This window comes from Ptiloglossa arizonensis, chromosome 1 (genome assembly GCF_051014685.1).
Source record: "Ptiloglossa arizonensis isolate GNS036 chromosome 1, iyPtiAriz1_principal, whole genome shotgun sequence".
NCBI classification, from domain to species: Eukaryota; Metazoa; Arthropoda; class Insecta; order Hymenoptera; family Colletidae; genus Ptiloglossa; species Ptiloglossa arizonensis.
In genome coordinates, this window is record NC_135048.1 from 26647215 (window position 1) to 26659521 (window position 12307).

The window sequence follows — 12307 nt, forward strand, 5'->3', positions numbered from 1 at the left end:
GGATTTCACGGGGCTCGACGACCACGACGACGACTACCAGGCGTCGTCATTTCGTATTAATGACCCCCGGTACGACGGACGAAAAGAATTTTCCGGACAGATGTTGCTCACGCTTCTCTCCTTCGAGGATGATTTTCACAAGGACGGTGTTTCCGTGAGCGTGAACCCTCCTTGGTTGTATTGGGTATCATTGATCACATTCGTCGCGATTGTTTTTGTTCGGAGTTTGGTGTTTAAGTCGAGTGACTTTTTCCAATGGAAGTGGATGGAAGAGAATGAGATTCTTGATTTTTCGGTGACAATTATCTAGATTTCGATCGATTTTCGTCTCGTACTGGTTTTGAGAAACTTTTCTGGAAGTTGATGGAATGGAAGGAGATTGTAGATGTTTCGATGGCATTTGCTTATCGATAGAATAGAGTTTTGTGTTGGATTCGAGTAACTCTTCGAGAAGTAGATGGAAAAGAAGAAGATTGTAGGTGTTTCGACGTCATCTTATTTTCCATAGATTTTCGTCTCGCGTTGGTCTCGAGTAAGTTTTCCAAAAGTAGATGGAAAGGAAGAAGATTGTAGATGTTTCGAGGTCATTTTGTTTTCTATAGATTTTTGTCTCGCGTTGGTCTCGAGTAACTTTTCCTAAAGTAGATGGAAACGAAGAAGATAGTATAGTAGATCTTTTGATGTCATCTGCTTATCGATAGATTTCCGTTTTGTGTTGAATTCGAGTAACTTTTTCAAAAGTAGATGGAAAGAAGATTGTAGACGTTTCGATGTCATCTACTTTTCGATAAATTTTCATCTCGAGCTGGTCTCGAGTAATTCTTCTGGAAGTAGATGGAAACGAAGAAGATAGTATAGTAGATCTTTGGATGTCATCTACTTTTCGATAAATTTTCATCTTGAGCTGACCTCGAGTAATTCTTCTGGAAGTAGATGGAAACCAAGAAGATGGTATAGTAGATCTTTTGATGTCATCTACTTTTCGATAGATTTCCGTTTTATGTAGAATTCCAGTAACTTTTCCACAAGTAGACAGAAACGAAAAGGATTGTAGATATTTCGATGTCATCTACTTTTCGATAAATTTTCGTCTTGAGCTGACCTCGAGTAATTCTTCTGGAAGTAGATGGAAACGAAGAAGATAGTATAGTAGATCTTCTGATATCATCTACTTTTCGATAGATTTCCATTTTGTGTAAAATTCCAATAACTTTTCCACAAGTAGACAGAAACGAAAAGGATTGTAGATATTTCGATGTCATCTAAGTTTCGATAGATTTCCGTTCTGCGTTGTACTCGAGTAACTTTTCCAGAAGTAGATTGAAAGGAAGAAAATTGTAGACGTTTCAATGTCATTTAATTTTCCATAGATTTTCGTATCGTGTCGAATTCGAGCAACCTTCCTCCAAAAATGAACACAAAAGAAAAAGATTCTAAGAGATCTTTCAATGACGTTTACCCTTTGATAGATTATCATCTCGTACCGGATTCGAGCAATCTTTCTCCAGCAGAAGACAGAAACGTACAAGATTCTAAATATTGTAATACAACCTATCTCTCCACAAACTTTAATAAATTTCTCGAGAAACAATTTCGAGTAAGATTTAATCTAAAAAACGATTACGAAGCTTGCGAGTACAATAAAGAACTGTACCCGTTCGAAAAAAAAAAAAAAAATGAATCGATACTAATCAATTTCCAACTCTTATGTTCTCCGATACCGACCGCTTCGATATTCCCGTTAGAATGAACAAAAAAATCAAATCACAATTCGAGCAAGATTTTATCGAAAGAACGATTACGATTGCGAGAAAACTAAGTTACCGTAGCTAAGTTTACAAGACAAAGATTAATTCTATCGAGCGATTCGAATCGATCGAAAGTATACGAACGTTTCGATTGTTCGCGAACGATATTCGTGAACTCCTTTCGTCAGTGACGTCCGATACCAAACGAACCGCGTGTTCAGCTTAAAAGAAACTCGATTCGATAAAATCGTCGAACATTCCTCGAACACGTACGGACTCCGATTTTCAATATCGCGTGTTGCACAACGATTAGCGGATCCCGGCCGACATATTTATCGTCCTGGAGGAAAACGTTTGTTTTCGCCGCGGCGGGCACTTAATCGAACGCAATTATCCGCTGTTAGCCCGTGAGAAGGTACTGACGTAATCAGAGCGTGATTGACGCGGCCTTACGATCGACGTTCAGTTTTCTGGTGTTTTTCCGCGGTTTACGAGTTTTCTTTTTCGTTTTCACATCGATCCTCCGGTAGAGATAGAAGAAAAAAAAACAAAGAAAAAAAGAAACAAAAATGAAAAGAGATCGGTACGACGGTACAGTTTCGTCGTCGAAATTTCGACGAGGTGTGGTTCGACGAGTCGAAGAGAGGCGAGAGGGACCCCATACGGTTAATTGCGGGCATTGAGGGAGCTGGAAGGGCACACGTTGCTCGCACGAGGGTTGATCGTCGCGATTAATCATGGCTGCCGGTCACAATCGGCCGCAATCTGTATCTCGCATGCACGCGGCCGTGCCTGCGGCTGCTCTTAAACCGTTTGGCCTCTTCGCTTATTAAAGACATTCAGGTCGGTGCCAGTAGTCGACCTGGCGTCGATTCATAACAAGAAATTAACAAGCGCGTGATGAATGGCTCGGTCGATGTACCTGGACGGATCTTTCGGGGCCCCTGTGTGCGTGGTCACTGGCTTCGTGGAAAAGGCGAACCGATAGCGAATCTCCGTAACGGAGGGAAAGTTTTCTGGAAATTCCGTGCAGACGAAATTTTGAAAAATTGAATACTGCGACGGGAGGACCAATGGATTATTACTTTCTGGAAGCTGGACTTGCTCGGTAACCTGCTGGCAATGCGTGTGAATTTTACGAAACGTTGATACAAATTTGCAAGAATAGTAAGAAAGATACAGGTGGTAAAGATGGTGAATGTTCGCGTTGGAAAATTTCTTGAAAAGTTGGAAACGCGAATAGAAACTTCTGATTGAGATTTTGGAAACAATCGATGTCGATGTTTATTATAATCGGTCGAATAAGTTTCTTGAATTTCTGTCGCATTTCTTGAAGAAACTATACAAGAGTTAAGATTGTGCTGATAAGTATCGATTAGATGTTACATCGACCGTTTCGTACCTGTTCAAAATTTTGATCATTTTTAATTTCCTTCTCCAGTCGACGTCTATTCGTTCCAATTTATGGAAAAATTTTCTCGAATCTGATTCGCAATTTTCGAAGAAACTGTACACATTTCAAATATTTAATACGAAACCTACACAATTAGATTTTCAAAGGCAAGAGTCTCGAAAACGATACCCCCGATTCGATCCGTCCATTTTTCCTCTTTTTGTTTCGATCTCCGAAATCGTTCCGACCTCGTTTCTACCACGGATCACGAACCCTGTGTTTAGAATCTAACGCAAACTTCCAACCGCACGTTCCAGAACCTGTGGTCGAGTTCCGAGCAAGTGGTTCCCGAAACTCTGTATAAATCGTGCCCGTTAGAGACGATCGGGATCGACGAGAAGTGATAATTCACCGACTCCTGCCGAAGGTGACGTTCTCGATTCGTCTTCGAGCGGTTTCCTTTCTTTGGTTCACAATCGATGGAAAGAACACAGGAGCGCCGGTAGACAATAACGGAGGAAAAGGAGGTGGAGAGACCCGGGACGAAAATCTCGAGGAAGAAAAACGATCGTGGACGCGGGGACCGCTCGAAGGTGCCACTCGACGCATTCAAGGAAACCAAAACATCCATTTCCAAGTGGTTCGGGACAATGACGACCCCGTTGAACCGGCTCGACAATGGGAGTCAGGAGCACCGCTGAAAGAGAGATGTCCATCGGGTACCGGGTATTGACCCACGGGTCCAGATCGCAGATAAATTTCGCATTTGTAAAAGATCGCGCCGAATTGACCGCGTGCAACGCGCTGCTGGCTGGAGAAGGAGGAGGAGGATCTCCAGAAATAGTCCAGGTTTGATTTTTACAATGCTCGACCGCTCCTTTTCGCCCTGGTAATTGTCGCGTTCGCTCGACGATCGTTCCCAGAAGCTTTTCATCGCGGTACAAACGACCAACGAATGGATCGAGTAGTCCCTCGCGCGTGTTACATTCTCGTGAAATCTTAAGTGTTCTTTTTTTTCTTTTTTTTTTTTCGATTTATTCTTGCGGCTTAAGTCGAGCGGTCCCTTTTACGGCACTTGTGATCGCATTGTAACACGGTGGATGTAGCAACTGACGATTTGTAAGGAAATTTCTTTTTTCTTTAGGGAAGTTTCTTTCGATGTTTTTCTTTTCTCAATTGTTGTATTTGAAGTTATATATTTTTTATTGGGAAATCAGTGATCACATTGCTATATGATGGATTGATGAGTAGCAACTGACGATTTGCAAGGAAACTTCTTTTTTCTTTAGGGAAGGTTCTTTCGATGTTTTTCTTTTCTCTATTTTTGTATTTGAAGTCACATTTCTTTTATTGGGAAATCAGTGACCACATTGGTATATGATGGATTGATGAGTAGCAACTGACGACTTGCAAGGAATCTTCTCTCGATATTCTTTCTTCTTCCATTTTTGTATTTGAAGTCACATATCTTTTAATGGGGCATCAGTGATCACATTGCTGTACGATGGATTGATGAGTAGCAACTGACGACTTGCAAGGAATCTTCTTTCGATATTCTTTCTTCATCTGTTTTTGTATTCGAAGTCACGCGCCCTTTATTGGGACATCAGTGACTACATCGTTGCACAGTAGTAGCACCTGACGACTTCCAAGAAAACTTCTTTTTTATTTAGATGTTCTTCTTTCTTTCAATTTTGAATTTAAAGTCACACGTCTTTTATTGAAGTACCAGTGACCACATTCTTACATAGTGGTTCGACGAGTAGCAACTGACGATTTGCAGAGAATCTTCTCTCGCTCTCGATATTCTTTCTTCTACCATTTTTGTATTTTAACTCACGTGCTCTCTTTCCTGATATCAATGCCTATATCGCTATACAATGAATCGAAGTGTATCACGTGATAATTTCCAAAGAAACTTCTTTTCTATTTAGAAAATCTTCTTTCTCCCATTTGAAGTCACATTTCCTTCACTAGGGTACCAGTGACCTCATCGTTACACGAGCAGATCGACGAGTTGCAACCGACGATTTACAACGACACATTAAATCAGTTTCTTTCTATACCACCAACTTCTATCTCCACTTTAGATTATTTTATCTCCAGCGTTCTTGATACACCTTCCCGTACATCTTTTCTATTTTTCTATTCCTCCATTACGAATCTCCTGTGCTCCCGTTCGAAGTATCGACAATCGCAACGGTACACGGTAGACCATCGGTAGTAGCTTACCAACGATTTGTAGCGAGCCATTGAATCGGCGAGTTACGTAAGTTTTACGATTCCCGTTTCATTTAGAAATCCTGGTGTGTTTTATTGCACGATTTCACGTCGTTAAGTAGCCGTCGTTTCTCGCCGGAGGTATCGATAAGCTGGCGCGCAGATGGGAAGCGCGAGTCCTTGATAATAATGGCGGCGCGCATCTTACGTGAAAATTAGTCGTCGTGATTTATATAAGCAAACAAACTCGATGAAAATAAACACGATTCGCGGTTAGACTCGAGGCTCGATATTATTCCGTGCTTCCGCCGCGTGAGTGCCCGGCTTGGGTATTATTCGCGGGGGCCCCCGATGTTACGATAATATTTTCTCTCGAAATAAATCCCGCGATACACTTGCCCGACAGCGCGTGTGGTCCACGGTATCCCGGGTAAATCTACTCGCGGAGAGAGAATACACCTAACGCGAGACACGACGTGTACTCGAAAGTCGAAGTCACTCGTTCCGCAACTGCCACGAAACCGCGTTTAGAAATACCGTGGAACGTTTCGCGCGGAGAGAGATACACGGACAAGGCTCGCGTCGAGTACCTTCTTCGCCCTTTCGCGAACCGAAATCGATATACGGGTCGTCCATCGAACAGCAGGGGGTGTTCAAGTACACGTTCAAGTGTTTCACTCCCCCTAGATCGATTACGATGTACGATCTACTCTGGAATATTCTTTTCTGAGAGATACTGTGTATTTATATACGTTATCGTGTACGTTTGCGATGAAGTAAGTTTGAAAAGTTAACGAAAGTTGGAAACTTTTGTATTTGAAAGTGTTACGATGGTTCTCGCGGCCTTTGAATTGTGTAATGTACAATCTACTCTGGAATTTGATTTTTTAGTACGTAGTATGTATTTATAAGGATTGTTGTGTATCTTTTCGATAAAGTAAGTTTGACAATATTAACGAAAAATGGAAACTTTGGTATTTGAAAGTATTACGATCGTTCTTGCGGCCTTTGAATTGTGTAATGTACAATCTACTCTGGAATTTGATTTTTTAGTACGTAGTATGTATTTATAAGGATTGTTGTGTATCTTTACGATAAAGTAAGTTTGAAAATATTAACGAAAAATGGAAACTTTGGTATTTGAAAGTATTACGATCGTTCTCGTGGTCTTTGAATTGTGCAATGTGCGATTTACTCTGGAATTTGATTTTTTAGTACGTAGTATGTATTTATAAGGATTGTTGTGTATCTTCACGATAAAGTAAGTTTGAAAATATTAACGAAAAATGGAAACTTTGGTATTTGAAACCATTACGATAGTTGTCACAGCCTTTAAATTATACAACGAATAATCTACTCCAGAATATTATTTTCTAACACGTACTACACATTTATATATATATATACATTGTGATGAATCTCTAAAATAAAGTTTGAAGAATTAATGAATAATGGGAACTTTGGCATTTGAAACCCTTACGATAGTTGTCACGGCCTTTGAACTGTACAACGAATAATCTACTCCAGAATACTATTTTCTAACACGTACTACACATTTATACATACAACGTTACGAATCTCTACAATAAAGTTCGAAGAATAAACGAAAAAGTAGAACCACAATCGTCCGAAACCATCGCGATCGTTGTCCCAAACATTGTAAAAAACCGTTCGAAGCCAATCGTCGACTCGTTGTTCGAGGGTCGAGCCGTAATTTCCCAATTTCTCGCCAACAGAAAGGGAACAGGGTAGGGAGAAAAATGGCGGAAAGTCAAAGTAACCGGTTCGATCGGTGCCGGCTTTCGAGAAATTGGACGGCTCGAGACGGCCACGTAAGAGCGGAGGTTAATGGGATCGGCGCGGCGGTTCAGCGAGGCGTGGAATCCTTCACGATCGGAAAAGTCGAGAAACGGTTGTGAAAAATGGCGCGGTTGCTTGGAATTCCCCCCGCGATACCATCTTCGAACCTGAAGGTACGAGGATCGGTCCGCGCGAGCGTTACGGTTTTCGAATCCGCGGGAAATCGACGCGGTCGTGTTTCGACACGGGTATGGAAATTCTGGGTCGATTGGCGGTCGAGCGATGCACAACCCGATGAAGAAGAAGAGGAGGAGGAGGAGCGATGTGCAACGAGAGCGAGAAGGATAACGAATAAAAGTCAATCAGTCAGTCAGTTAGTCAGCGTTGCGGTGCGCACGCGTTAACCTTAGCGCGAAACAACTCGCGTGTAACTCGTAACGCTGGCATTACGCGCTCGGGCTCTCGAGCTCTCGAGCTAGGCGCGAGAGCTCCACTCTCGCCGCGATGTTAATTGGAATTACACATGTGTGGTCACACGCGAGCAGCCTGATCTTGAGAGGCGTCCCGGGCATGATGTACACGCTCCGTGCCGCGCCATTCGACCGAACAGACAAGGACGAGTCGTCCTCTCACTTGAAAGATCATCCTCGGCCAGGATACTCGCTCGCTACGCTACGCCACGGATGGTTCCTTCTACGGTTCATACGCGTAAGCGCCCGATGCTAATGCGTACGTTCTGCGTAGGCAAAACGTCCTCTTACGCTAGCTGCTAACCGTACACGTTCGGGGTACATATCTCGCGCGGATTCTCGCCATTCGTCGGCGATCTTGCGCGCTTTTGGCGACTTACGCTCGTTGATTTACGAGTCACCGGTATGCCTATTTGCGATTTAACGGTTAGTGCGCGGGATCGCGGCGCTCGAAAAGGCGATTGGAATTCGGAGAGGACGAGGGTGTACGAGTGCGTTTGTGAACCAGGGACGAGTCCACGGTTCGTTCAAACAGACGAAATACCGGGTGAGAACACTTCACGAGAGTAGTGCGCGATCGGGGCTTACTTCGCAATACTTGGACACGATGATCAGTGTCGAAACGTAAGAGTTGAGACTTAAGTTCATTATTACTGTTGAAATTGAAGAGTTGAGACCTAGACAATGATTACTGTTGAAATTGAGGAGTTGAGACCTAACATAGACCTAATCTAATGATTGCTGTTGGAATGTAAGAGTTCAGACCTAACCCAAATATAATCCAATGATTACTGTTAGAATGTAAGAGTTGAGATCTAACCTAGACTTAACCCAAAGATTACTGTTGAAATGTAAGAGACCTAACCTAGACTTAACCCAAAGATTACTGTTGAAGTGTAAGAGATCTAACCTAGACTTAACCCAAAGATTACTGTTGAAATGTAAGAGACCTAACCTAGACTTAACCCAAAGATTACTGTTGAAATGTAAGAGTTGAAACCTAACCCAATGATTACTGTTGAAATGTAAGAGACCTAACCTAGACCTAACTTAATGATTACTGTTGAATTGTAAGAGTTGAGACCTAACCCAAATCTAACCCGATAATTACTATTGGAATGTAAGAGTTGAGACCTAACCTAAATCAAACCCAATGGTTACTATTGAAATGTAAGAGACCTAACCCAGACCTAACCAAATGATTACTATCGAAGTGTAAGAGACCTAACCCAGACCTAACCTAATGATTACTGTTGAAATGTAAGAGTTGAGAGTAATTGTAATCGCGACATCAGTGAACGTAAATAAAGAGACTTTTATTTTTTACTATTTGTGCCCGTTTAAAGAAAAAATATTGACAAATATCTACATAACGGTCAGTAGCGTTTGACTTCCGTTACTTCAAATGGCAAGTACTACCATAAACTTGGCGATATACATATGAGAGTTATAGTTGTAATAAATCATTCGGTTGTTTTCATTTTAATCTTCTAACTGTGTCGTCATGGCAGTTTCTTGTTAGTGGGTTTTGCGTGGATATCGATTCTTTATGTTTGTTCGTTAAACGAATAATTTCTTCCTGTACCGATGGAACGTTTAGTGATTTACGTGTGTCGTCGTTCCTGACATACCAGCGAGCATTATATTATCGCGCGAAGAACTTCTGCTCGCAAACTTTCCATTATTTGAACACGAAATCGTGCTGCCATTCCCCAGAGCTAAGAAACAATTAAATAGACACGAACAGAGCTCTCTCATCGATCCATTATTTTTAATTCTCAATAATTAGCAGCCAGTTTGGTTTTCAATTTGCAAAAAGAGTCTCGAGCGTACCTCGCAGAGCGATCTTCTCGATTATTCGTAAACGATTCAATTTGGTCGTCGAGAGGAATGTAAAACGACCATTTTTGGAAGATTAAAATTACTGTAATTAAAGTTTCGATGAATTCTGTATATAATTGTTTAACATTCATTCGACAGATACTGTTTTCAGCTACAAGGTAATCTTTGGAAGATTAAAAACATTGAACATGTCTCGACTGTTCGTGAACAGTTCCAATTTCTTCGTCGATTCGCGTATCGAGAGATCAAAATGGCCGTGTCTTCCAAATATTACATCTACTTTATTTCTTTATTATTCTCCCCTGATCCTTTTCCTTTCATTTTACGAAACCTCGTTCGTAGACATCGAACGGTGAAAAATGTTTAAAAAAAAAAAAGAAAAAAAATCTCGGTTACCGAAGACACGGAGAAACTAACGAGCGGCCGACTCGGAGGCCGTCGCAGCGGGAGAAAAGGTCTCGCGAGCGGCGAACGCATTAATCGTCGTCCTTAATTGGGCCATGTCGTTAGGCAAGGAGCGCGACGAAACTGGATATCGCGTAATTGATCGCAAAGCGTACGATTGCGCCGCGCAGGGAAGACGAGCGCAAGGTCGAACGACGCGTCTGTATACGTGCGCGTGTGCCTCCGTGTGTCGCAATTACTCCCACGTCACGGCGCATTGAAATCTCCGCGCGAGGATCACCGACGAAGACGCGCCAGAGAGGAGACCTTGTTTTCCTCGTTCTTCTTTTCGTAGAGGATAAAAGAGAATTTTTCTGGAACAGTTTCGCGTTGAATCTTGTCCCAGCGGCGATTGGGATTATTTTTGAGTATTTTTGAAGTTTCTAATATTGGGGATAAAAGATGAAATTTGTATTTATGTTTTTAGAATTTTTCCAAGACAGTTTCGCGGTGAAGCTCGTCTCAGCGACGAGTGGGATTATTTTTGATTATTTTTAAAGTTTCTAATATTGGAGATAAAAAATGAAATTTGTATTTATATTTTTATTAGAAGTATTTTTAGAATTTTTCGAAGATAGTTTCGCGTTAAACCTAGTCCCAGCGGCTGGTAGGATTATTTTTTACTATTTTTGATTATTTTTAAAGTTACGTTTCTTATATTAGGAATAAAAAATGAAATTTGTATTTATATTTTTACTAGAAGTATGTTTAGAATTTTTCCGAGACAGTTTCGCGTTAAACCTCGTTCCAACGGTGAGTAGGATTATTTTTTATTATTTTTAAAGTTACGTTTCTTATATTAGGAATAAAAGATGAAATTTGTATTTATATTTTTAGAATTTTTCTAAGACAGTTTCGCGTTGAAGCTCGTTTCAACAGTGAGTGGGATTATTTTTGAGTATTTTTAAAGTTATGTTTCTAATATTGGGGATAAAAAATGAAATTTGTATTTATATTTTTATTAGAAGTATTTTTAGAATTTTTGCAAGACAGTTTCGCGTTGAAGCTCGTCCCAGCAGTGAGTAGAATTATTTTTTACTATTTTTGATTATTTTTAAAGTTACGTTTCTTGTATTAGGAATAAAAAATGAAACTTGTATTTATATTTTTATTAGAAGTATGTTTAGAATTTTTCCAACACAGTTTCGCGTTAAACCTCGTTCCAACGGTGAGTAGGATTATTTTGTATTATTTTTAAAGTTACGTTTCTTACATTAGTAATAGAAGATAAAATTTATATTTATATTTTTATTAGAAATATTTTTAGAATTTTTCCAAGACAATTTCGAGGTATTCTTCGTCACAGTGGCGAGTAGAATTATTTTGTATCATTTTTGAAGTTACCTTTTTGCAAAGAATTGCAAATGTTAAAAGAACCAATATTACACAATAATCAGAGGCGTTCGACGCCTCCATTGTACATAGGATTCATGAAGAATATACCTAATATTAGAAATAGAAAATTAAATTTATATTTATATTTTTATTAGAAATTTGTTTAGAATTTTTCCAAGACAGTTTCGCGTTGACCTTTCGAGATAAGTAGGTTTACTTTCAGGCTAGGAATTTCGACTTTCCTTCTCACGACGAATTGCAAATATATACAAAATAATTGGAGAAGCTTGGAAAATTCGTTTAAAATATCCCCAAACAATCCATATCGTACAAACCAGAAGACAAATCAAAAAATTTCACCTTCCCCTTTCAATTTCTCAAAAAGCCAAAAAACCGAGAAAATTCTTCAAATCGAAACCTCTTTAGAATTCTTCTCGATATCCTTCGCGAAGACTTCAGCACTTTCGAATTTTACAATTGGCTCCTTCTGGAAAAGCCATTTCGTATTTCTTTAGTAAAAATAAAACACAATTTTTTAAGAATGTATAAACATCTTATTGAATCATATATTCTCAATTTCGAAAAACGAAATGACTTTCCGAACAATCCTATAAAATCCACCGCCAAACTTACAGTACTCGTAAAAGTTCCACAACGCTTCAAAATAAACGACAATAAATACAAACGTCCAAACACTTCGCAGACCTTTTCTATCCACTCGTTCGAAACCCAAGAACACGCCTGTCGATCATCTAAAAAAAAAATCCCCACTAAAGATTCTCGCGTGTATTTCATAAAATTGTTCGACGCGTGTGTATCGATTTTCGAGTCCGGCGATCGTTTCGCAAACTTGTGTATCTCGAGCGGGCATCGTGGCGCGGCACCGCGCAGTTCGAAGGAGATCACGATCCACGGATGCCGTGGCGCGACCTTTTACGCGATGGCTCGTCGTCGTGTACCCGATGTGAAAACGGTGTGCGTAAGAACGACTGCGCCTGTTGGAAAATAATTATGAAAACGCGGCGGAACGAAGGAGAATAGGGTAGGCGCGACTT

At 40.4% G+C, this 12307-nt stretch overlaps 1 long non-coding RNA gene across 1 annotated transcript in view; it reads right to left on the minus strand.

The window, feature by feature from the left end:
* LOC143148609 (uncharacterized) overlaps nt 1–12307 on the minus strand; it is a 103705-nt gene that overhangs the window by 63077 nt on the left and 28321 nt on the right. The window lies entirely within an intron of this gene.